This window comes from Loxodonta africana, assembly GCF_030014295.1.
Source record: "Loxodonta africana isolate mLoxAfr1 chromosome 26 unlocalized genomic scaffold, mLoxAfr1.hap2 SUPER_26_unloc_2, whole genome shotgun sequence".
Taxonomy (NCBI): Eukaryota; Metazoa; Chordata; class Mammalia; order Proboscidea; family Elephantidae; genus Loxodonta; species Loxodonta africana.
In genome coordinates, this window is record NW_026974841.1 from 1,717,019 (window position 1) to 1,742,407 (window position 25,389).

The 25,389-nt window shown below is 44.6% G+C and overlaps 1 long non-coding RNA gene across 1 annotated transcript; it reads left to right on the top strand.

Moving 5' to 3' along the window:
* The first annotated feature begins 3,273 nt into the window (after positions 1-3,273).
* LOC135229114 (uncharacterized) lies at positions 3,274-25,077 on the top strand. The gene is made up of 4 exons (XR_010319904.1): positions 3,274-6,720; positions 13,741-13,915; positions 17,964-18,082; positions 20,676-25,077. It is a non-coding gene; the product is annotated as an uncharacterized LOC135229114 (long non-coding RNA).
* Positions 25,078-25,389: the final 312 nt, after the last annotated feature.

Here is a 25,389-nt window from a genome sequence, read left to right on the forward strand (position 1 = left end):
TATGGGGCAGTTTTACTCTGTCCTTTGGGGTCACTATGAGTTAGAATCGACTTGATGACAGTGGGTTTTGGCACATAATACTAATGTGTAGTGTATTCTGTATGCCGTGTATATGTTCAGAAACTAATTTTCCGAACATTTATGCCATGTATAGATTACCAATCCAGTTGCCGTTGAGGAGATTTTCACTCATGACGACCCCGTGAGTTTTCAGAGTAGGACTGCCCTCCATGCGGTTTTCAATAGCTGTGACCATTTGGAGGTTTATTGCCAGGCCTTTCTTCCAAGGCAACTGAGTGGATTTAAACTGCCAACCTTTCAGTAAGTAGCTGAGCACTTAACTCTTTGTGCCACCTAATACATATATATACTAGGAGGTTTTCCTCCTTATTTGTACTTTAATGTTTTGTAGACTCTTATGAATACTTGTTCCTGGCAGTGAACTAGATGCTAAAGAACAGAATAGGCACATGTAACCCTCTCTCACCTTCTCCCTCCCCTTTCATAGAGATGAAATGAAAAGGAATTAATGAGGACAGATTATTGGATTAGGGCCCATACTCAGGGCTCTAACAGCATGGGGAGTTTCTCCTGTCACTTCAGTTCTTGTTCAGGAATTGGCACCTCCTTTTTGTGAATCACAAAGACCAGTGCTTTATATCAAGCCATTTAGATTTGGGCTATGGAGCAGTGACTTAAAAAAATTAAATTTTATTTTCAGAGATTTTTTCTATTAATTGTTTACATTTATTTTAATTGTATATTCTGAAACCGCTACAAAAAGGCATGAAATAATTATTTAAATTTTAATTCATATGGGTCAAAATGTATGTTAAACTACCTATTGTCGCCTTCACAGTCGTTGTTATGTTTGAGCCGATTGTTGTGGCCACTTGTTACCAAGTATGACTTTCTTCTCCAGGGACTGATCTCTCCTGACAACATGTCCAAAATATGTGAGATGAAGCCTCGCCATTCTTGCTTCTAAGGAATATTCTGGCTGTACTTCTTTCAAGACAGATTTGTTCATTCTTTTGGCAGTCCGTGGTATATTCAATATTCTTTGCAAACACCGTAATTCAGTGCCTTCAATTTTTCTTTGGTCTTCCTTATTCATTGCCCACCTTTTGTGTGCGTATGAGGTGACTGAAAATACCATGGCTTGAGTCAGGCACACATTAGTTTTCAAGGTGACATCTGTGCGTTTGAACACTTTAAAGAGGTCTCTGGCAGCAGATTTGTCCAATGCAATGTGTCGTTTGATTTCTTGACTGCTGCTTCCATGGGTGTTTATTGTGGATCCAAGTAAAATGAAGCCCTTAATGATGTCAACATTTTCTCCGTTGTCATGATGTTGCTTATTGGTCCAGTTGTTAGGCTGTCAGTCTGCAGTCTTTGATCTTCAGCAGTAAATGCTTTAAGGCCTCTTCACTTTCAGCAAGCAAGATTGTATCACCTGCATATCTCAGGTTATTAATCAGTCTTCCTCCAATCCTGACGCCTTATTCTTCTTCAGACAGTCCAGCTTCTCGGATTATTTGCTCAGCATACAGGTTGAATAGGTATGGTGAAAGGATATAACGGTGATGCACACCTTTCTTGACTTTAAACCATGCAGTATTCCTTGTTCTGTTTAGATGACTGCCTCTTTTTCTATGTACAGGTTTCTCATGAGAACAATTAAGTGTCCTGGAAATCTCATTCTTCCCCATGTTATCCATAATTTGTTATGAGCTGGAGTAGGTCTCAGAAATAATGTGCCATTTCTTCCAGTTGGTTGTGCACAGCTGCCTACTTCCCTAGGTGGTAGCAGCTAAGGCCTGTCTCAGAAACACTCCCCTCCTCACTAAGCATGATTCTTCACACTGCTCCATCTTCTTTCCCGTGTGTGTCTCCTTCCCTCCTCAGTGGCTGGGGAAAATGATAGTAGTCCACTGATGAGATTTATTCTTTTATTATACTTTATTTTATCATTTGTTTTTATAACATAGTTCCGTTAAAATCAAGGGTAATAAAAATGTTTGTGTGATGGAAGTGGATAATCCCATCCATTGTGTCCATCTAAAGTTTCATGAGAAAACTGTGCCCACAACAGAGGGCTCCCACTCCTCTGGCTCACTGTATTTTCTCCTTGTTTATTTGCTCTTCCCTCTTTCCTGATGCATGCATGGGACCACTGAGCTTCAAGACTCCACAATTCTGCTTTTCATACCAGTGTTACTGTAATCTTGGGTTCATGGGATGCCTTGCCACAGATTTACTCATTCTGTCTCTGTTAATTATTTCATTACTTAAAAATCTCTCATGAATTTTTCCAGAAGTACATTCTATTCCTCAAAAACTTGGAAGCAATGGGAAAGTATGCAATAAATAACAAGAAAACATACGTAATGCATAGAATAAATTATTAACGTTCTGATATGTCTGTTATCTTACTTACATTTGCATGTATATGTATTAGAGTCTCTGGTTGATGCAAATGGTTAATATCTTGAGCTGCTGACAGAAAGTTGGAGTTCAGGTCCACCCAGAATTGCTATGAAAGAGAGGTCTGGCAGTCTACTTCCGAAAACTCAGCCACTGAAACCCCTATGGAGTACAGTTCTACTCTGGCACACTGGTGTCCTCATGGATCAGAACTGACTCAGTGGCAACTGGTTTTATGTGGGTATTAGCACACACATTTATGTGTATTAACACGGCTATTATATCCTGATATTTTCATTCATCATTAGTCTTTTCTCATGATAATTTTTTTTTGTTTTTTTTTAATGAGGGCATTAAATTACTTTATAATATTCTGTGTGCATGTAGTATATGTTTTTTAACGATCTGACTATAGTTGCAATAATGAATGTGCATGTTTCTAGTAATCTTCAACGTATACTTACATCTTTTTAACATACATCTCTGCCATTAAATCTCTTTGTTTAATTATTGTTTAACACTCTTTACGCCTAAGAGATGGTCTCAGAAGCAGCCCTGATCAGTTTTTCTCCCTCTTACTCATGAAGCCCCTTAATGTATTCCAAGGTATCAACTACGAAGCATTTTACGTCCTTATCGTTTGTTTATTTTTCATTCAGTCAGTATATTCCACGGGCCAGAAATAGTCTATGTTATGCAGATACAGTGGTGAAAGGTACACACTGTCCCTGTCGTCATGAAGGGGACAACCCAGTGCAGGGGGGAGGAGCACTGGGGAAATGCAGCTGAGAGCAAGGACAGACAACCCTCCAGGCACCACACTGGACTTCGGAGAGGCTTGTTGGCTGCTGTTCACCTGGCAGGCTTCTAGACACCAGAGTACCCTTGGGCTTGGTGCCTGCTCCTCTCTCTACTGACACCCTCCCTCTAGGATGCCTCAGTGAGTTCACTGCTGTCTATTTGTAGCTAAGGACCTGAGGTTTATACCTCCATCCATTCAAACTCCTCCTGGGTCCAGAGTCATATATTCAAATGTCAGCCTAACTCTCTGTATTGACCTCTTTATGCATTATAATGATACATTCCTCATATGGCCATCACGAAAAGCAAACATGAAAGAAAAAGCACGGGAGTGCCTGGCACCAGTGTAGGTACTCAATGAACATTAGCTGTTGGTATTATCCTTGACATCCCCATGTGGGGTGAAGTTTTATTACCTGACATTTCCGTGTGAATATCTAACAGCTACACCATGTTATCTAGGCTATGAAACAATTCTTGGTTCCAACCACCATTCTGTCCTTATCGATGAATTTCTCAAGGCTTCGGTGATGGGAGTGTGTGTTTTTCCACACAATGGACGTGATTAGGAATGGTTGGCTATGTCCTACACAATAAATTGCTCCAGCATTCCTATGGGTGACCATTGAGACAAGTTTCAGCCAACGAATGTAGCAAAGAATTGGAACCACTCTCAGCTGTTCATGCGAGTACTCTCAATCCAGAATATCTGGTAAATCGACTGTTAGGGATTGAATTGTGTCCCTCCACAATGTATGTGGAAATCCTAACCCCTGTACCTGTAAATCTGACCTTGTTAGGAAAGGGGGGGCCTGCTTTTATTATGTGAATGAGGTCATACCAATGTAGGGTGGGTCCTAAGCCTAACTCCTCTTAGTTATAAAAGGAGCAGAATACACACAGACACAAACAGATGAAAAGGAAGACAGACAAAGAAGACAGATGCTTCTAGAAGGCCAGGAACACAAATGATTGCTGGCATCTACTAGAAGCTGAGGTAGACAAGGAAGGACCTCCCACTACAGCCATGCCCTGAATTCGAACGACTACCTGCTAAACTGTGAGAAAATAAATTTCTGTTCTTTAAAGCCATCCAGTTGTGTTATTTTTTGTTATGGAGGGACTAGGTAACTAACACACATACCCGTTCTTATAAGTTCAGCCCAGTGCAGAATAATTTTCTTCCCTCCTTGGTCTAACCCACCCGAACCTGCTCTTTCCCTATCAGTGTCCTTTGCTTTCACCTAAGAGCTATGACAGAGTCAGCTCGATGGTGATGCATTGAAATTTCAATTTATTTTTTATTTATGATTACTATTAATTCCAGTATTTTCTACAGTTTTCAATGGAGACAGTCCTATAATCTATGAATAGCAGTTATACTTTTTCTCTTTTTGTACTAGCTTACACTTCCAGTGTTCAATGTTTAATAAAAGTAATGATAGAAGCACCCTTATTTTATTGTTTATTAATTTTAAAGAGAATGTCCCACACGTCACCATGAACTATCATGCTAGTTGTAGTTTTCTACGTTTGGGAACTCCTTTTCTGTTCCATATTTGCTCCTAGTCCTTATCTCTCCGTGTGATTGGATTTTATCAACCTGCTTTGCCCCCATCTCTTGAGGTGAGCATATGTCTTCTCTTCTTTCACCTATGCATGTGGTGAATGAAATTACTAAATCTTTAACGTTCACTCAAATTTATATGCCTACAATAAACCGCCTTGATCATGGCATGTTACGTGGTTTATACTTTGCTGGATTTCCTTTGCTGGCATCTTACGTAGGGTTTTGCATCTCAGTTACTGAGTGTGCTTGTCCTCTAACTCTTCTCTACCATCCTTCTCTAATTTGTTATCATTTTTAAACTAGCCTTAAGGATCAAGTTAGGGGAGTATCTCATGGTTTTCTAATCTCTGTTGACTATGTACAAGATTAAAGTTACTGTTTCTTGCATGTTTGCTGGAACCTGACTGGAAACGATCTAGGTCTGCCATTTTCTTTGTAGGGAGATCTTGAAGTACTGACCCATTTTATTTAGTGGTTAAAGGCATCTTCTGGTGCTAATTTACTTAGAAAAAATTCTGATGCATGTTCTAGGTTGCTCGAATCTCATCTTCAAATATTGATTATCAGGGCTTGTAGCCTCATGCAAGGCAATTCATCAATCCCAGATTTCCCCAAAGTCAGGCTCTGCAACTCTTCCTGGTACCAAATTCCCTCATTTAAGACTTATTTGCAAAGAGACAACAGTATGCTATCTACGCAGTTGTTTATCCGCAGCCTTCTTGAGTCCATAATGTGAGGATACAGTCTTCTAATACTTTTTTTGTAATTGTTCTTTTTCTTATTTTTTTTTCCTTTTTTCACTGCCAAAACCCACCTCCCCAGTCTAGTAGTTTTAAAGTTGTGAGTTTCAGGTTCAAGTCTGTAATCCAGCTGAGCTTCTGTGTGTGCTGCATGTGTGCATCAAAAGAACACGCTTCTAGAAGCAGAAAGCAGGCAGTGCGACTGTTGGGTGGTTGGTGGGGTAGGGGGAGGGGAGCTGCTGCTCAGAGACAGCACCCGAGGGAGGCACGAGATGCCGGGCTGCCCACCGCAAGCCCGCAGGCTCCAAGGAGGAGGAAACTGCGTGCGCCATGAGCCTTTTGAGACAGGCCCAAGCCCACCTAGCCGGGTGCTAACCTCACATCTGCCAGGCTTGCAGGTTCCACCAGGACTAGGGGAAGCCTAAGGCCAAGGAGGGCAAGGTCTAGGGTCTGGACCTGAAAACTGGTTCTGCCACTTGTGATCACAGCGCTTATGCTGGAAAGGAGGGCAGGAAGCATATCGCAATGTGTGTCCGGACGATGACCCAGAAGGGGGGAGTTGTGGTCACCTACGGACTCTGGGTCTGCATATGGAGGCCCCCAGGGTGCAATTCCAGGAGCAGAAGGCAAAGCACAGAGGCCAAAGTGTACCTCGCCGATGCTTCCCAGGGGCATTTCCCCAAATATGGGGAGCAGTCCCTTCTCTGGGCTAGGGACTTTGTTTCCTCCATTGTCATCACTGACTGTGAGCAGACTCTAGTCTATGAAGACTAATGAGGAGCTATCAAAATGAGCTCCAAACTCCGGATTTGAGTTAAGGATCATAAATTAACACAGAGAAATACGACTTTAGCAATAAGTGACTGTTTGAAGTCCAGGTTGCCTTAAAACACGGAATTTCAGTCTTTCAGCTCCTCTGCTAATGTAGTGACTAAGAACAGGATCTCAGTGGAGCTCAAAGATGTGGGGCACTGGGAATACTCTGGGTCTGTCTGCTCACGGCTGATTGCCTGATTCCCAGTTTTATTATACAGCTTAAATACAGACCAGAAGAGGAGTTTGGGGCTTGACACCTGACATCTTAACACCAGTTCCTGTTTCTTGAGGAAGGAAGAGGTAAAATAAATCAGCGTTTACTGTGTCCTTCTCCATCCCCGGAAGTCTTCATGAAGACCCTCTCAGGTAAGGATTGACAGGGAGTGGCTTGGTTTACTATTCGACTTTGTCCTTCAGTCACTTTGTTTATGTCCTGCATGTAAACTATTATGCATTGACAGAAGCATTCTAATTCTTATGCAGAATGACTAGACCTGCTGCAGAATGACTATATTGTGCCTCCCTTGGGCGCCCCTGTCTGCGCAGCACCCCCCACCCCCAACTGCCCAACCACCTCTCTCCTGGCATTCTGCTTCTAGAAGCATGTTCTTTTGATGCAGAGATGCAACACACACAGAATCCCAGCTGGATTACAGACTTGAACCTGAAGACCTTATGCAGAATGACTATTTATGAACCACTAAGCTTAGTACTAAAGCAGGTACTCACCCCTCAGAGAAGACCCTGGGGGAGGTTGATACATGCATTCCCCAGTGCTCCTGCTGCTCTAGAAGTGCCTGAAATGCCTCTGTGGGAAAGGCCTTCAGAGTAGGCTCATGGCCCACGTGGGAATTCAGGCCTATTTTTCTGTTAGAACATCTCATTTCGCTCTGAAAATGTTATTATCCAGTTTATTCACCAGACATGAGTACAGACATCTCATATTTTCAAAATTAATCCCATTCTCTAATACTAATTTGCCACCAAGAGTATATTCCAAAGTGTTTCCAATAGGCTAGAAAGTCTTTGCAAAGAGGGGAGTCCTGCACCATGTTGTGCAGTGACAGCAGGGTTGGCATAATATGTTTACCCAGATACCTACCACTTTTTAAAAATTTTTATTGTGCTTTATTTGAAACTTTACAGAGCAAATTACTTTCTTGTTCAGCCATTTATACACAATTGTTTTGTGACATTGGTGGCAATATTCATGATGTGTCAGTATTCTCTCCTATGCTCCAGTTCCCCGTTTCCATCTGCCATGATTCCTGTTCCATCCTGCCCTCTTTTCTGTGCTTTTGGGCAGGTTTTGCACTTTTGGTCTCATACACACGATTGAACTAAGAAACACTTTCTTCACGTGTGTTATTGTTTGTTTTATAGACCTGTCTAATCTTTGGCTGAACGGCGAACTTCAGAAGGTACTTTCGACTTTGTTGCTTTCCATAATTCCTGAAATTCCAAGCCTGCCACCTGAAGAACTTCCTTTAGTGTTTCATTTAGAACAAGTCTGGTGGCGATGAATTCTCTTAAGCGTCCTTCACCTGAGAATGTCAATATTTTTCCTTTACTCATGAAGGAAATAACAGCCTATAGAACACTGGGTTAATGTTTCTTTTCTTTCAGTGTTGAAAAAATGTTGTTTTCACAGCCTTTTGGCCTCCATGGCTTCTGATGATGAATACAGAGTCATTCCAATTGTTTTTCCTGTGTGAAATGAGTTGTTTTCTCTCTAGCTTCTTTGAAGATATTTTCTTGGTCCTTGTTATTCCGCAATTGACAGCGAGGCATTTGGGCGTAAAATTATGTGAGTTTAACTTGTTGGAGTTTGCATAGCTTCTTGAATCTGTAAGTTTATGTCTTTCAACAAGTTGGGAAAGTGTTGAGCCAGTATTTCTTCAGATACTTTTTTCTACACCACATATTTTCTCTACACCTTATGGAATTCCAATAAATAAATGTTAGATATTTTTGGATTTTTTTGAGGCTCTGTTCATTTTTTTTTCAATATTTGTTCTCTGCTTTCAGATTGGATATTTTCAGTTGAACTATTTTCGTCTCATTGATCCTTTTGTCTGTCAACAGCATTCCGCTGATCAAGTGAATTTTTTATCTCTATTTTTCCTGTCTAAAATTTTAATTTGTGAATGGTTTCTATGTATTTTTCTATTTTTCTAAGGTGTGCCTGTTACTTCTTTGAGCGTGGTTAAAGTAGCTTTTTAAAGTTTTTGTCTATGATTCCAAGACTATGTCTTACTTCAATCTTACAGAAAATGTCGATGTTGTTTGTTTTAGGAATCACTTGACCCAGTTATGTTCAGGCTGCAGGTTCTTTCCCAACTTCTGTGTGCTGTGGCTCAGATGTCAGTTCAGATTTTGAAGACTTTGCAGTGATATTTGGATGTAATCTATGGGAGTGTCACTCAGTCTGGGACCTTGCTGGTGTTCTAACCCATAATGCAGTTCTCAAAGGATTGATCTACTTCTTGGGGTCAGAGCAAAGCATATGCAACTATGGGAGTGGAGGGGGGTATGAAAAACAACTTTATGGTATCCCTCTCTTGAGCCGCCTGGTCTCTGTCTCTCTGAGGCTCTCTGATGTCTGAGCAGCTACCTTCCTGGTCCACTGGCAAGAATGTTGGGACTTTAATCTCTTCATTCTGCTGTGCAATTAAGTGACTGGGTCTGCCTATGAGGCCAAATAACGGTAAGATGGAGAAAATGTAACAGAGATTCCTCTATATTATTTGGTCCTTATATACTTAGGTCAGAGAGAAGGCACACTGTTTCTGGTGATACTTCCAAACAGGTATGGAGAAAAAGGCATTAACAGGTCGCTAGCTGCATACTAGGTGTTACGGATTAAACTCTGTCTTCCCAAAATGTATATATCAGCTTGACTAGGCCATGCTTCCCAGTATTGTGCGATTATCCACCATTTTGTCAGCTGGTGTGATTTTCCAATGTATTGTAAATCCTACCTCTATGATGTTAATGAGCGAAGATTTGAAGCAGTTATGTTAAGGAGGCAGGGCTCAATCTACAAGATTAAGTTGTGTTTTAAGTCAATCTCTTTTGAGATATAAAAGAGAAAAGAGCAGAGAGACAGGGGGACCTCAGTACCACCAAGAAAGAAGTGTCAGGAGCAGTGCATCCTTTGGACCTAGGATCCCTGTGCTGAGAACCTTCTTGTCCAGGGGAAGATTGGTGACAAAGACCTTCCCCTAGGAGTGACAGAGAGAAAAAGTCTTCCCCTGGAATTGGCACCCTGAATTTGGACTTACAGAGCCTCCTGGACTGTGAGGGAATAATTTTCTTTGTTAAAGTCATCCGTTTGTGGTATTTCTGTTACAGGAGCACTAGATATCTAAGACACTAGGTACCAGGAGATGTACATTTCCCAGCTCTTTCACTCCCAGGGACACTATGACTAAGTAGCCACTGCCATAAATCCATGCGAGCAGACTATTCTGATTACTGCTTTGACTCTACTGTCTGTTATGGTAACCACACCCACCTTGTCTTTGTTGATTGAGTGCTGCCACTTGGCTGCTACCACCATGGGGTCCAGTCAACTGCATTGTAGTCAGGTGTCTTAATTCAGTTAGGGCAGTTCTCACTGTGGACTCTTACTGACATAAAATAGCAACCACAGAAGTCTTCAATAATGCTGGGGCTTGCTGCACAAATTTGTACCTCACCGCTATGGTAAAAAGAGAGCCCTCTGGGCAGTCCGTGAGTGGGTCTGTGGGTCCAGCCTAATAAATCCATTCTAACCTGCCAATTTCCCTCAGCCTTTGGTTACCTTCTCCTACATTATACAATGGCAGATCTGCCATTTCCACTTGATTTATTGTAGGCCAGCACTTAATCCATGCTTCAGTAAACCAACCAAATAAACTATGAGATCCTTTTCTAACCTCTGAAGCTGAAACACTGAATGAAGAATCTATGCTTCCTGGGTCTATATCAATAAACTCAGACTAATCCACCTTTATGTTGCTTGCACCATTATCCCACACCCATAGTAGCCATTCCCACACATATTCACCAGGTTTCTGTATGTATATATTAGAAAAATCAAGCAGTTCTTTTGGAGTTTAGCATACCTTCTCCTGGGTCACACTTTATAGTTCACCTTTTGGGGCTTGTTGGGACTGAAGCCTAGGTATAGGTCTAGAAGCAAAAATGGGCAGTGGCAGTGGGATGTTCAGCCGTGTCTTATAAGGCATCTGCCTAAGGTGATGCCCCAGGCAATGCCCCAGACACCACCCCAGGAGACAAACAAGACACTTCAGGCACAGCTGGGGCAATCTCATCAGATGGAGGTGGAAGGGATAATTGTTTTACTGGGAAGGGTGGCTTAGCCGGCAAAGTTAGAGAATCTCTTCAGATGGGAGTAAGAGGTCTGGTTCTGTTAGGAAGAGCGATTCAACAGAAATTGGAGGTTCATTGTCCCCCGCTTCCTGACTGTCTGCCCATATGTCCTCATCCCGAGTTTCAGGATCCCATTTCCTCCCAATCAGTGCCCTCACTCTAACTTCAGACACCATTTGAGGTTGGATATTCAACTGGCGCTTTAATTCAGTCACTCTTATGATAAGAATCTGAGTTTATTTTTGGCAGCATTAGCCTTGTTACTATAAGAAATATGGTTTTCTTTCTGGGCACAAGTGGCGTCTTTCAGATCTTGTATGTGGTGCTTGAGCTTTGAGTCCATTTCTTTCATTCACCAGTGTGGCTAGCAAAAGCAGGACCAACCAAGCAGCTTCCTTATTATTCTTATTCTGACAAAATTATAGAAAAGTATCAAATATGTAATCAGACAGAGCCTTGTCTCTCACAAATATTTGATCCAGTGGTAGTAGTATTTTGCATATTTCTATTGTCACCTCCCACCATGGATTAGCAATAGCCTGTTTACTACTGGAGACAGTCATCAGTGCTTTAAGACTAGCCAGACTTGAGAATCAATTCAGAAAACTCATCCTTAAGATTTGGTTCCTCTAGAACCACAGTAGGTACCAAATGTCTTAGCCTGGGATCTCTCGAGGTGCAAAACTAGTGAAGAGAATATATATATATGGAAACCCTAGTCGCATAATGGTTAATAGCTATAGCTGCTAACCAAAAGGTTAGCAGTTCGAATCCACCAGGCGCTCCTTGGGAACTCTGTGGGGCAGTTCTACTTTGTCCTGTAGGGTCACTATGAGTTGGAACCGACTCGATGGCAATGCGTATATATATATATACACACACACACACATGCACACACACATACATATATATATGCATACATATGTTAGTTGTGGCTGTTAGATGCCATCGATCCTGTGTAAAACAGAATGAAACACCGCCTGATCCTGAACCATCCTCACAATCATTTGCTATGTTTGAGCCCATTCTTGCAGCCATTGTGTCAGTTCATGTTGTTGAGCGCCTTCCTCTTTTTTTCTGACCCTCAGCTTTTCCAAGCATGACGAGCCTCTCCTGGGACAGGTCCTTCCTGAAAATATGTCCAAGACACGTGAGACGAAGTCTCGCCATCCTTGCTTCTAAGGTGCATTCTTGGTGTACTTCTTCCAAGATGGTTTTGTTTATTCTTCTGGCAGTCCGTGGTATATTCAGTATTCTTTGCCAACACCATATTTTAAATGAATCAGTTCTTCGGTTTTCCGTATTCATTGTCTAACTTGCTCAAGCATGTGAGGTGATAGAAAATATCATGGCTTTGCTCAGGCACACCTTAGTCCTCAAAGTGACATCTTTCTTTCTCAACACTTTAAGGAGGTCTTTTGCAACAGATTTGCCCAATGCAATACATTGTTTGAATTCTTGACTGCTGCTTCTGTGGGCATTGATTATGGATTCAAGTTAAATGAAATGCTTGATGACTTCAGTATTTTCTCTGTTTATCATGGTGTTGCTTACTGGTCCAGTTGTGAGAATTTTTGTTTTCTTTATGTTGAGGTGTAATCCATACTGAAGGCTGTAGTGGTTGCTCTTCATCAGTAACTGCTTCAAGTCCTCTTTACTTTCAGCAAGCAGGGTCGTATCAGCTGCATATCATAGGTTGTTAGTGAATCTTTCTCCAAAACTAATGCCATGTTCTTCTTCTTCGAGACCAGCTTCTGAGAATGTTTGCTCAGCATACAGATTGAGTAAGTATGGTGAAAGATACCACCATGACACATAACTTTCTGATTTTAAACCACACAGTATCTCCTTGCCCTACTCAAATGACTGCCTCTTGGTCTACGTAGATGTTCCGCATGAATACAGTTAAGTGCTCTGGAATTCCCATTCTTTGCTAAGCTATCCATAATTTGTCATGAGCCACACAGTTGAGTGTGCTTGTATAAAAAAAATAGGAAACAAAAATAGGTAAACATCTTACTGATATTCTCTACTTTCAGCCAAGATCCATCAGACATCAGAAATGATATCCCATGTTTTACGTCTTCCTCTGAATCCAGCTTGAATTTTTGGTAGTTCCCTGTCTGTGTACTGCTGCAACTGTTTTTAAATTATATTCAGCAAAATTTTTCTTGCGTGTGATGTTAATGACATTGCTCGATAATTTCCGCATTGCGTTGGACCACCTCTCTTTGGAATGAGTACACATATAGATCTCTTTCAGTCATTTGGTCAGGTAGCTGTCTTCCAAATATATTGGAATAGTCAAGTGAGCGCCTCCAGCACTGCGTCCATGTGTTGAAACATCTCATTTGGTACTCCATCAGTTCCTGGAGCCGTGTTTTTTGCCAATGCCTTCAGTGCAGCTTGGAGTTCTTCCTTCAGTACCATCAGCTCTTGATCCAATGCTACCTCCTGATATGGTTGAACGTCGACCAATTCTTTTTGGTGTATTGAGTCTGTGTATTCCTTCCGTCTTCTTTTGATGTTTCCTGTGTTGTTCGATATTTTGCCCATAGAATCCTTCAGTATTGCACCTAGAGGCTTGAATATTTCCTTCAGTTCTTTCAGCTTGAGAAATGCCAGGTGTTTTCTTCCCTTTTGGTTTTCTAACTCCAGATCTGTTCACATTATTATTATCATACTTTGTCTTCTCCAGCTTCCCTTTCAGGTATTCTATTGAGCTCTTTTACTTTATTTTTCCTTCCATTCTCTTTAGCTACTGTGCATTCAAGAGCAAGATTCAGAGTCTCTTGTGACATCCTCTTTGGTCTTTGCTTTCTTTCCTGTCTTTCTAATGACTTTTTGTTTTTTTCATATATGATGTCCTTGCTATCATCCCACAACTAATCTGGTCTTCGATCATTAGTGTGCAGTGCATCAAATCTATTCTTGAGATGGTCTCTAAATTCAGGTTTGATATACTCAAGGGCATACTTTGACTCATGGACTTGTTTTAATTTTCTTCAGCTTCAACTTGAACGTGAATATGAGCAACTGATCATCTGTTCTGCAGTCAGCCCCTGGCCTGATTCTGACTCATGATATTGACCTTCTCCATCATCACCTTCCACAAATTTGATTCCTATCTATTCTGCCTGGAATAGCTCACGAGTATAGTCACCATTTATGTTCCTGATGAAAGGTATGTGCAATGAATAAGTCATTGGTCTTGCCAAATTCTGTCATGTAAGCTTCAGTGTCATTTCTATCATCAATACCTTATTTTCCAACTGCTGATTTGTCTGCTTTGTTTTCAACTTCGCAATTATCAGTACATCTTGATTGATGAATGCATCACGTTTGATCAGTTTCAAACTGCGGAACTTGGTAAAAACCTTCAACTTCTTCATCTTTCACATTCATGATTTGTGTGTAAATTTGAATAATAGTCTTATTAACTGGTCTTCCTGGTAGGCCTGTGGATATTATCCTATTGCTCGTAGTGTTGTACTTCAGAAAAGATCTTGAAATGTTCTTTTTATCGATGAATATGATGCCGTTCTCTTCAGTATCTGAATCCTGGCATAGTAGAACATATCATTGTCTAGTTTAAAATGTCCAAAACCAAGCTATTTCAGCTCACTAATGCCTAGGATTACTGACCTTTATGCATTCCATTTCATTTTTGATGACTTCCAATTTCCCTAGATTCATACTTCCTTCATTCCACATTCTGATTATTAAAGGATATTTGCATCAGTTTCTTCTCATTATGAGTTGTGCCCCATCAGGAAACGTCATTAAAGTGGGATCTACTTTGAGGAGGTAGCTCTTCGCCACTCGTATTTTGAGTGCCTTCCAACCTAAGGGGTTATCCTCTGTCATTGAATCAGACAGTGTTCCAGTACTATTTGTAAGATTTCACTGGCCAGTTGTTTTTAGAAATAGATCACTAGGTCCTTTTTCCTAGTCTGTCTAAATCCAGAGCTCCACTCAAACCTGTCTACCATGGGGGAACCTGGTGGTATTTGAAATACCGGTGGCATAGCTTCCAACATCACAGCAACATGCAAGCCACCACAGTACAACAAACTGACAGAAGAGTGGTGGGAGTTAAAAATAAGAAGAACCAAAAAGAGTGCTTCTTCCATGTCTGCTGATTTAGAGGAACCATGAAAAATTGTCAAGTGAAGAGTGATTCAGAGAAAAACATGGGTAGAATGTGACCTAATTTCCATAAAACAGACAAATGAATGTACTTACATGTGTCCCGGCAAAAAGAAGTGTGTAAAAGGGTACATATGTATCTTTGGACACTGGACACTTTGGGGGAGCAGGTACAATATACTTATGTGGGGATGGCTCTTATTATAACCTCTGTATACAAATCTCTGTTGTTAAATGTGTTATAAGAATGTAAAACCTTTTAAAGTTTAATAACATCATACGTGTATGTGTGTGTATTTGAAACTTTTTTTTTTTTGACTATTTTATATATGTGTTTTTTAATTATCTAGTGTGGCTATAGCAGAGATTCCACAAGTGGATGGCTTTAACAAACAGAAACTTATTCTCTCACAGTTTAAGAAGCAAGAAGTTTGAAGTCAGGGCACCAGCTCTAGGAGAAAGCTTTCTCTCTTTGTGGCTCTGGGGGAAAGTCCTTGTCATCCATCTTCCCCTGGCCTAGGAAATTCTCAGCGCCTGGACGCTGGGTCAAAAAGACGTGCTCCACTCCAGGCACTTCTTCCTTGGTGGTATGAGGTCCCTCTCATTTCTGCTCACTTTTCTCTTTGTATCTCAAAAGAGACTGACTCAAGACTCACCCTTATCCTGTAGATTGTGTCCTCCCTCATTAACATAACTGCCTCTAATTCCGCCTCATTAACGTCACAGAGGTTAGAATTTACAACACATAAGTAATCACATCAGATCACAAAATGCAGGACAACCACACAATACTGGGAATCATGGTCTGGCCAGGTTGGCACACATTTTGGGGGACACTATTCAATCCATAACAATAGAGAAAACACTGTCTTCAATGCCAGATTCAGAGACTTTTATCCATCTGTGAAGGGCAAACAAAGAAATTGAACAAAATTCAGACCAGCGAATTATTGCTTGCTCTTGGAACTAATGACTTCTTCTGGTCTCTATGCCTGGAAATGGCCAAAAAGAATTCTGTGAGGATTAATTCAGTTATTGCTAAAACATCTACTGCATTTACATGTCTACAGGTAAGGAAGAATGCTGGACACCGTGTGTGATTCATTAAGTAACACAGGGACCCTTAGACTATTGTTCTCCTTCTCTGATATGCCACTATCACCTTCTCCCCTTGTTGCTCTCCTGAAAAACCCACACTTGTATATTCTAGGCTTTTTTCCAGGATTTAATTTGCAGGAAGTTAAAGATATATCTTTGAAAGATAAAGAAGACTTTGGCCACATTGTCTTTAGACAGTCGAACTTCCCAGCCAAACTCTGTGCAGGATGGGAATTCACAATCCCTCCTACTCAGTACCTCTGAGCAGGACGGGATTTCTGTTTCATTATCAGGAGACTGTGGAATTCACCCCTCTTCAGAAAACTTACTTTCCTTTGCCTCAAACTGTCCCTCTCAAAATCTGTCACGGTCACTCTGAGAAATTCACATGGGCAGCCTGTATGGAAGTGCCCATCCTAGAGGCCCTGCCCTCCCTTCCTTGCTCCGTAGGGCTTCCTCTGACACTTGGGGTCACATCTCCCAGGGAGTACACACCTCTGGCACTTCTAGGGATTCCCAGGCCCTGGGATACTGTAGATGGGACTTGGAACTCAATCTCTTTCTTCCCATCCTCACCTTTGGTTATCTGTGTTCTGTCTTCACCATATTTAGGAGGCCTTGTCTTCTCTTTGCTCATTTCATTTCAGTTAGGCTTTTCTATTCCAACTCTCTGATCTCAGAACAGATCAGGTTAGACCACAGAAAAGAGAAAGACCAAGCAAACATCACTGATCTGTGCAGAAGCTGCTGGGAAGGGATTCGATTCTCATTGGTTTAGGGTTTTATGCCCACTGCTCACCGGCAGGCAGGTTCCCCCCAGAGTCTGGCTTCTCTCTGGTACCTTGTACTACAGAGAACTCAGTGCCCAGCCCACCTTCACAATCACACCTCCCTTAGAGCTATCTTTGCAGAAGCTCTTTCTCAGACTTCCATGTCCCACTGAAATCCTATTTCTCTTTCCTTACAAACATTATGCTCATTCTCAGGGCCCTGAGACCTCATCTGCAGATGAGTCTTGTCCTCTTCTCTCCTTGGCGGGGGAAGCTTTTGAGTGGACCTCATGTCTTCGGACAGCTATCCTGGGGCTTCTTCCACCCTGGTGCTGTAGGGCTGCATCTCTCTTTGTACTAGAGGGGGCGTGGAAGGGGCACAAGGCTAAAAGAGGATGGATCTTCCAGGTGAGGTGGGTTTAAGAAGCCTGAATGAAATTCTTCCCTGAAGGGTGAATATTTTGCAGTCCAGACATCCTGCTTCTCTCAGTCTAAGAGTCCTAGCACGTCTTCAGGTGCTTTCTCCATTGACCTTGAGGCCATGCCTGCAACCTCTGCAGCCAGGTCACCCACATGTGTAGCAGCACCAGTAGGTGTGGTAGCTTCTTCAGCCCCTGTCTCCTCCTCCAGATGCTCCTGGAGGTGCCTGGCTCTTCTTGCCAGGACTCCAGGATGCTGACCAGGGACTCAGTGTTGGTTAAAGGATGTCGGCCAGTGACCACGTCTCCTCATTTCCTTTGAAGGCTTAGGCTAGTTGCCTGGGCAGAAGACAGCCAAGGTCAGCCTGAGCCTAGACACCTAGTGACCTGTGACACTGCAGACAGTGATAGATGTTAATTTCCATGCTCAGGTATCCACAGGTGGCGGATTCAGAGTGGTCGGAGGAGAAGTGTAACTAGAGATCACACAGTCACGAGGGCACGGGCCAAAGGTCAGGGAAAATAGCTGAGGTCGTGGAGCTCTAGTGGAGCCAGTCTAGGGCACAGGCTTCTCTCCTGTACGTGGCAAAGAGGCGATCCATATGCTGCCATCTGCAGACTCTGGACTGCTGGGGCCCTGGTTGTCCAGATTTCGGCCTTGTCTTTGGAGAAGTGACGCGCACGCAGTGTGGCACCGGGGGCTGTGGCCCAGCAGAGGGCAAAATCTTGAAAACGCGGGCTTCAGTTGACTTTGCCTGTGCTCTCCTTTGGCTGAGTGACATCCTGTGTTTCCTAGCAGGAGAAGGCATTCGTGGAGAGAGGCGGATTCCATGTGTGCAGGCAAAGTGTGTGCTGAGATGATGAGTCGCTGGAGACCAGTGTGCACTCTTCAGACCCAGGATAGGCCTCTGGCAGGTATGTGTCAATGTTTTCTGCCCATGGCACTCACCCAGGTATTTGCATACAATGTTATCAGCGGAATTAGTAGTCTCCAGAGAGGCTGCCACATGTCAACAACATTCACCCGGCCAGGGTCCACCCGTGAGGTAGCTCTCCAATCAATCACTACTCTCTAGACCTTCCAGATAGACTAGCAGATCTTCTCTGCCCATGGGCAACCAGTAGAGCCAGAGGCCTTCCCCCTTTGCTCTTTCATCTCTAGGCACTCTGTCAGGCACTCCAAGCTGTGAAGTGCCTGGGGGGGAGAAGGAAGAGATTTCAGAGAATGAACACATCCAGAGAGAGACAAGAGATGCTGAGTGGGGATGCCTTGCGTACTGCTATCCTCAGGAAAGTGGGAAAGAGGTACCTGGCCTGCTCTGCCAATGCCCTGAAGCAGTCCGCACCAGGGGCTCCCTTGTGCCTGCGTAGCCTTTCCCAGGGTGTGCTCAAATCCTGTGGCCACTAGGTGTCCTAGGTCACAATGGAGGGCCCTGTGTCATCTGCCTGGTGGGCTGGATCTCTGCCACTGGCTGAGTCTTGTCACCAGGCCCATCGTAAGCTCCGCCCACTCTTCCAGTGGGGGGACTGTCTCCATGGTGATGGCAAAGAAGCCTTAGTTCCGCCCACCTGGCCTTCACCTCACCTACCTGGCCTGCTGACCCTCACTCAGACCTCTGTGTTGATCAAAATAAATGTCCGCCAGTGGCCAGGTGTCAGCATCTGGGACAAAGGATTCGGGACCTTGCCTGAGGCAGAAGGCAGCCTAGGTCTGTGGGTACCTGGAAGTCTAGTGACTTGTGACGCTGCTGCCAGTGATAGATGGTGGCTCCCACACTCACATATCCCCTGGTGGCAGAATGATAGTGATGGGTGGAGAAACATTGCTCAGGAGCACACGTTCAGTAGGGCACCGGCCAAAGGCCAGGGCCAGGAGTGGATGTCGTGGAGCTGAATGGAGAGCCAGTGAAGGGTCCAAGGATTTCTCCTATATGTGGAAAACAGGTCATCCGTGTCCCCACGTCCATAAACCATTGGACTGCTGGGGCCCAGGATGCCAGGATTTCGGCCTTGCCTTCGCAGCCCAGCCACATACGCAGCCTTGCACCGGAGGCTGGGACATGTAGACAGCAAAAATGTGGAAAATGGCAGTGTCTCCTCAATTTCCCTGGCATCGGCCTTTTTGAGCGGCATGCTTTTTTCCTAGTAGGATAAGGCACTGATGGAGAAAGGCAGGATTATGTGTGCAGGAAAGGTGTGTGCTGAGAGGGTGACGACGTTGAGACCAGGTTGGGATCTTTAGTCCCAGGAAAGGCCCCTGGCAGGTGTGGGGCAATGTTCTCTGCCCATCCGAGTTGGCGGAGGGAGGTTTTCACCAAACAAAGCAGCAGCGGAATTATTCGTCCCCGGAGAGGTTTCATCTGCCCACAAGCTCCACCTGGCCAGGGTCCGCCCCTACTGTATTGCCCATGTCAATCAACAGAAGCTGAGAACTTCCAGAGAGACTACCTGCTATTGTCTACCCACGGGGAAGCGGTCCAGCCAGAAGCCTCCCCCGTTTCATCTCCAGGCTCTCTCTCAGGCCCCCCATACTTGTGATATGTCTCGGGTAGAATGAAGGGATTTCTCTGAATGAACACATCCAGATAGGGGCCATAGATGCTGAGGAAGGGCGCCTTGCCTACTGATATCCTAGCGTAAGTGGAAAAGAGGTACCTGCCTGCTGTCCCAGTGTGTCGAAAGTGACCACATCAGGGGTTGCCTACTGTGAAGTTATTCCCTGGGTGCCCTCGATTTTGTGGCCAAAGACACAAGGGGCCATTGTGTGTCCATGCATACAATGGAGGGCTCTGCGGAACTGGCCGGTTAGGCTGGACTTCTCCTATTGGCTCAGTGTTTGTGACCCGTCCCTGTCAGAACTTCCGGCCAGCCTTCCGGTGGCTGTCTCCATGGTGATTGGGAAAGAAGCCTTAGGCCCCGCACTCAGCCTTCACCTGGCCTACCTGGCCTCTTTACCCTCATCTAGACCGCTCTGTGCATGAAAGAAAGGATGTCGGCCACTGACCAAGTGTCCTTATTGCCTTTGAAGGATTAGGCTCCTTGCCTGGGCAGAAGACAGCCAAGGTCAGCCTGAGCCTAAACATCTAGTGACGTGTGACACTGCAGCCAGCAATAGATGTTGATGTCCACGCTCAGGTATCTGCAATTGACGGATTCAGAGTGGTCAGAGGAGAAGTGTAACTAGAGATCACACACTCATGAGGGCAGGGGCCAAAGGTCAGGGAAAATAGCTGAGGTCGTGGAGCTCTAGCGGAGCCAGTCTAGGGCCCAGGCCTCCCTCCTGTACATGGCAAAGAGGTGCCACCGTCCGCAGAGTATGCCGCCATCCCTAGACTCTGGACTGCTGGGGCCCTGGTTGTCCAGATTTCGGCCTTGTCTTTGGAGAAGTGACGTGCATGCAGTGTGGCACCGGGGGCTGTGGCCCAGCAGAAGCAAAATGTTGAAAATGGGGCTTCAGTTGACTTTGCCTGTTCTCTCCCTTGGCTGAGTGACATCCTGTGTTTCCTAGCAGGAGAAGGCATTCATGGAGAGAGGCGGATTCCATGTGTGCAGGCAAAGTGTGTGCTGAGATGATGAGACCCTGGAGACCAGGGTGGACTCTTCAGACCCAGGATAGGCCTCTGGCAGGTATGTGTCAATATTTTCTGCCCGTGGCACTCACCCGGGTATTTGCATACAATGTCATCAGCGGAATTAGTAGTCTCCGGAGAGGCTTCCACATGTCAACAACATTCACCCGGCCAGGGTCCACCCGTGAGGTAGCTCTCCAATCAATCACTACTCTCTAGACCTTCCAGATAGACTAGCAGATCTTCTCTGCCCATGGGCAACCAGTAGAGCCAGAGGCCTTCCCCCTTTGCTCTTTCATCTCTAGGCACTCTGTCAGGCACTCCAAGCTGTGAAGTGACTCGGGGAGAGAAGGAAGAGATTTCAGAGGATGAACACATACAGAGAGAGAGGCAAGATATGCTGAGTGGGGATGTCTTGCGTACTGTTATCCTGAGGAAAGTGGGAAAATCGGACCCTGGCCTGCTCTGCCAATGCCCTGAAGCAGTCCGCACCAGGGGATCCCTTGTGCCTGCGTAGCCTTTCCCAGGGTGTGCTCAAATCCTGTGGCCACTAGGTGTCCTAGGTCACAATGGAGGGCCCTGTGTCATCTGCCTGGTGGGCTGGATCTCTGCCACTGGCTGAGTCTTGTCACCAGGCCCATCGTAAGCTCCGCCCACTCTTCCGGTGGGGGGACTGTCTCCATGGTGATGGCAAAGAAGCCTTAGTTCCGCCCACCTGGCCTTCACTTCACCTACCTGGCCTGCTGACCCTCACTCAGACCTCTGTGTTGATCAAAATAAATGTCCGCCAGTGGCCAGGTGTCAGCATCTGGGACAAAGGATTCGGGACCTTGCCTGAGGCAGAAGGCAGCCTAGGTCTGTGGGTACCTGGAAGTCTAGTGACTTGTGACGCTGCTGCCAGTGATAGATGGTGACTCCCACACTCACATATCCCCTGGTGGCAGAATGATAGTGATGGGTGGAGAAACATGGCTCCAGAGCACAAGTTCAGTGGGGCACCGGCCAAAGGCCAGGGCCAGGAGTGGATGTCGTGGAGCTGAATGGTGAGCCAGTGAAGGGCCCAAGGATTTCTCCAACGAGGTAAAATGCAGATCAAGCCAAGGAACACAAAGATAAAGCAGCTGAAGAAATTAAAAAGGTTACTCAAGAACATAATTAAAAATTTAATAAGCTGCAAGAAACCATAGAGAGACTGCAATCAGAAATTCAGAAGATTAACAATAAAATTACAGAGTTAGAAAACTCAATAGAAAGTAAGAAGAGCACAGTTGAAGAACTGGAAGACAGAATTACTGAGATTGAAGATCAAACTCTTGGGACTAATATATTTGAAGAGACAGCAGATAAAAGAATTTTAAATGAAGAAATCCAAAGAATCATGTGGGACTTTATCAAGAGAAATAACTATGAGTGATTTCAGTACCAGAACAGGGAGGGCTAACAGAAAATACAAAGGGAACTGTTGAAGATTTGTTGGCAGAAAACTTCCATGATATCATGAAAGATGCTCATCGAATTCCACATAAGGTAGATCTCAAAAGAAAGTGACCGAGAGACATAATAATCAAACTTGCCAAAATCAAATATAAAGAGAATTTTAAGAGAGGCTAGGGATAAAGGAAGTCACCAACAAAGGAGAGTAAATAATAATAAACTTGGTCTACTCAGCAGAAATCATGCAGGCAAGAAGGCAAAGGGATGACTTATACAAAATATTGAAGGAAAAAAATTGCCAGCCAGGAATCAAACCATAACCCTGGCCCTCTGGCCTTCTGGCCCTCTGGCCTTAGCCCTCTAACTCTAGCCCCTAAGCCCTGAGCCCCAAAGCCCCTAAGACCCTAAGCCCTTAGATCCTAACCCCCAAGGCCCTAAACTCTAACCTCAACCCAAACCCTAAGCCCTATACCCTAAACCCTACAACCTAAACACCTACACCCCAAAATACTACACATCAAAACCCTACACACTAAACCCTATACTCTAAGCCTCAAACCCTAAACCCAAACCTCAAATCCCAAAGCCCAAACCCTAAACCTAACCGTAAACCCTAAACCCTAACACCTAACCCTAACCCCTAACCACCCTAACCCTAACCCTCGAACCCTAACCCTCTAACGCTAACATGAAACCCTAATCCGAAACCCTAACCCTCTAACTCTAACCTCTAACCCTAACACTCTAGCCCTAGCCCTAATCCTAACCCCAACCTCCAAACCCAACCCCAAACCTTAGACCTCAAATCCCTAGCCCTAAACCTAAGAATGAGCCTAAGCCTAACCCTATCACTTAACTCTAAACCCTACACCATAACACTTAAAACCCTAACACGCAAAACCCTAACACCCTTAGCCCTAACACATTTAACCCTAACACCCTAAACACCAAAACCCTAAACACTAACACCCATAACCCCAAACCCCTACCTCGTAAACCCTAAACTTAAACGCTAAACCATCTAACCCTCTAACCCTAATACCCTAAACCCTAACCCCAGCCCCCAGCCTTAACGCTCTCTCTAAGCCTTAAACCTTAGGCCCTAAACCCTAGGATCTAAGCCCTAAGCCCTAAACTCTAAGTCCTAAAACCCTAAACTCTAAGCCCTAAGCCTAACCCTCTAATCCTAAACCCTAAAACTTTACCCGAAACCCATCCCAGACCCCTAAACCTGAACCCCTAAGCCCTAGCCCTAACCCCTAACCCTAAACCTCTAAACCATACCCCTAATCCTCTAAACCTAAACCTCTAACCCTAAACCTCTAACCCTAACTCTCTAACCCTAACCACAACACCAACCCCAACCTCGGAACCCTGAAACCCTAACCCCCTAACCCCAAGCCTCTGAACCCTAAGCCTAAACCCTCTAACCCTAAACCCTAACCTTCACCCCCTCACACCCTCACTTTCTCACTCCCTCACTCTATAATCTTCTCAACCTCTAACCCCCTCACCCTCTGACCCCTCACCCTCTAACTCTCTCAATCTCTAACCCCAACCCTCTAACACCCACCCTCTAACCCCAAACCACATATCCCAAACAAACCCAACACCAACCCCAACCCTAAACCTAAACCCTAACCCCTAAAACCTAACCCAAACCCTAACGACTAAACCCCAAAACCCTAAACCCCAAACTGCAACCCCTAACACCTAACCTGTAACTCCAAACTCTAACCTCAAACCCTAGACCTAACCCTTACACCTAACCCCAACCAAAAAACCCTAACTCTAAACTCTAACCCCAAACCCTAAGGACCCTAACTCTAACAACCTTAACCCTAACATCCCTAACCCCAAACCCTAACCCTTTTTGTTAGCAGCCGTAGCACTTAACCACTAGCCACCAGGGTTTCCATGAGCAGTCACAGGAATAGACATATGCACACCCGTGTTCACTGCAACATTATTCACAGTAGCAAAAAGATGGAAACAACCTAAGTGCTCGTCCACAGAGGAATGGATAAACAAACTACGGTACATACACACAGTGGAACACTACACGACAATAAAGACCAATGATGAATCTCCGAAACATCTCACACCATGGATGAATCTGGGGCGCAGCACACTGACTAAGTCAATCACAAAACGACATATACAGTAAGAGACCACTATCATAAAAACTCATGAAAACATTTACGCACAGAAACAATCCTTGATGTTCACCAGGGAGACGAAGAGTGGGCAGAGAAAAGCTAAGTAAACAATAACCAAAAAAACCAAACCCACTGCCGTCGAGTCGATTCCAGCTCATAGAGACCTATAGGACAGATTAGAACTGCCCCATAGAGTTTCCAAGGAGTGCCTGGTGGATTCGAACTGCAGACCTTTGGTTAGCACCGGTGGCTCTTAACCACTACACCACCAGAGTTTCCAACCAAACAACAGATATGTGGTAATTCTGGTGAAGGAAGAGACGGTACACAAGACTGGGGAATGAACCTCAGCCTCACTCTAACCCTAACCCTAACCCTAAACCACTTGTGCCCGAGCCTAGTAACCCCAGCCCTAACCCCAACCCCCAACCACCTAAAACCTATACCCCTCAACCTAACTCCCAAACCTCTAACCCCCAAACCTGGACCCCTAACACCAAACCCTAACCCCTAACCCTAACCCTAATCCTCTAACCCTTCTGCATCTCTGGGCCTCTCAACTCTCCGTCTGTTTTCTCCCTCCAAATCCTACTAACACTCAGTGGAATTTTGAAGTTTCAGCTGTGCTTTGCTTCTTGTTGTCTCCACCGGTCCCATCAAGGCACTGCATCATTTGCTCTGCTTCACTATTGAGTTCCAAAACCATGGATTAGAATCGCCTGACACTGAACTTCAGCGATTCGGCGCAAGGCCGCGAGAGGGCGCGCGCACCGCCGGTTCTGTTCTGCCCAACAGGCCCTCCTGGACCTAAGCCAGGACGACCTGGGTACCGCTGCAGTGGTGACAGCAGAAGCTTTTCTTCCTGAGGGACCCAAGACCCCAGGGCGCTCTCTCAATACTCCCATTAATGCTATGATTATCCTAACCCACTCCTTCTGCGCGACCTAGTGGGTCCTCTACCAGGCCCAGCCTTCATGACCCGCACCCCACTGCCGTGGTCACGTAGAGGAACCTGCAGGGCCGCGCCCTCCCCGCCCAAGCTCTGCCCCTTCATACCCTG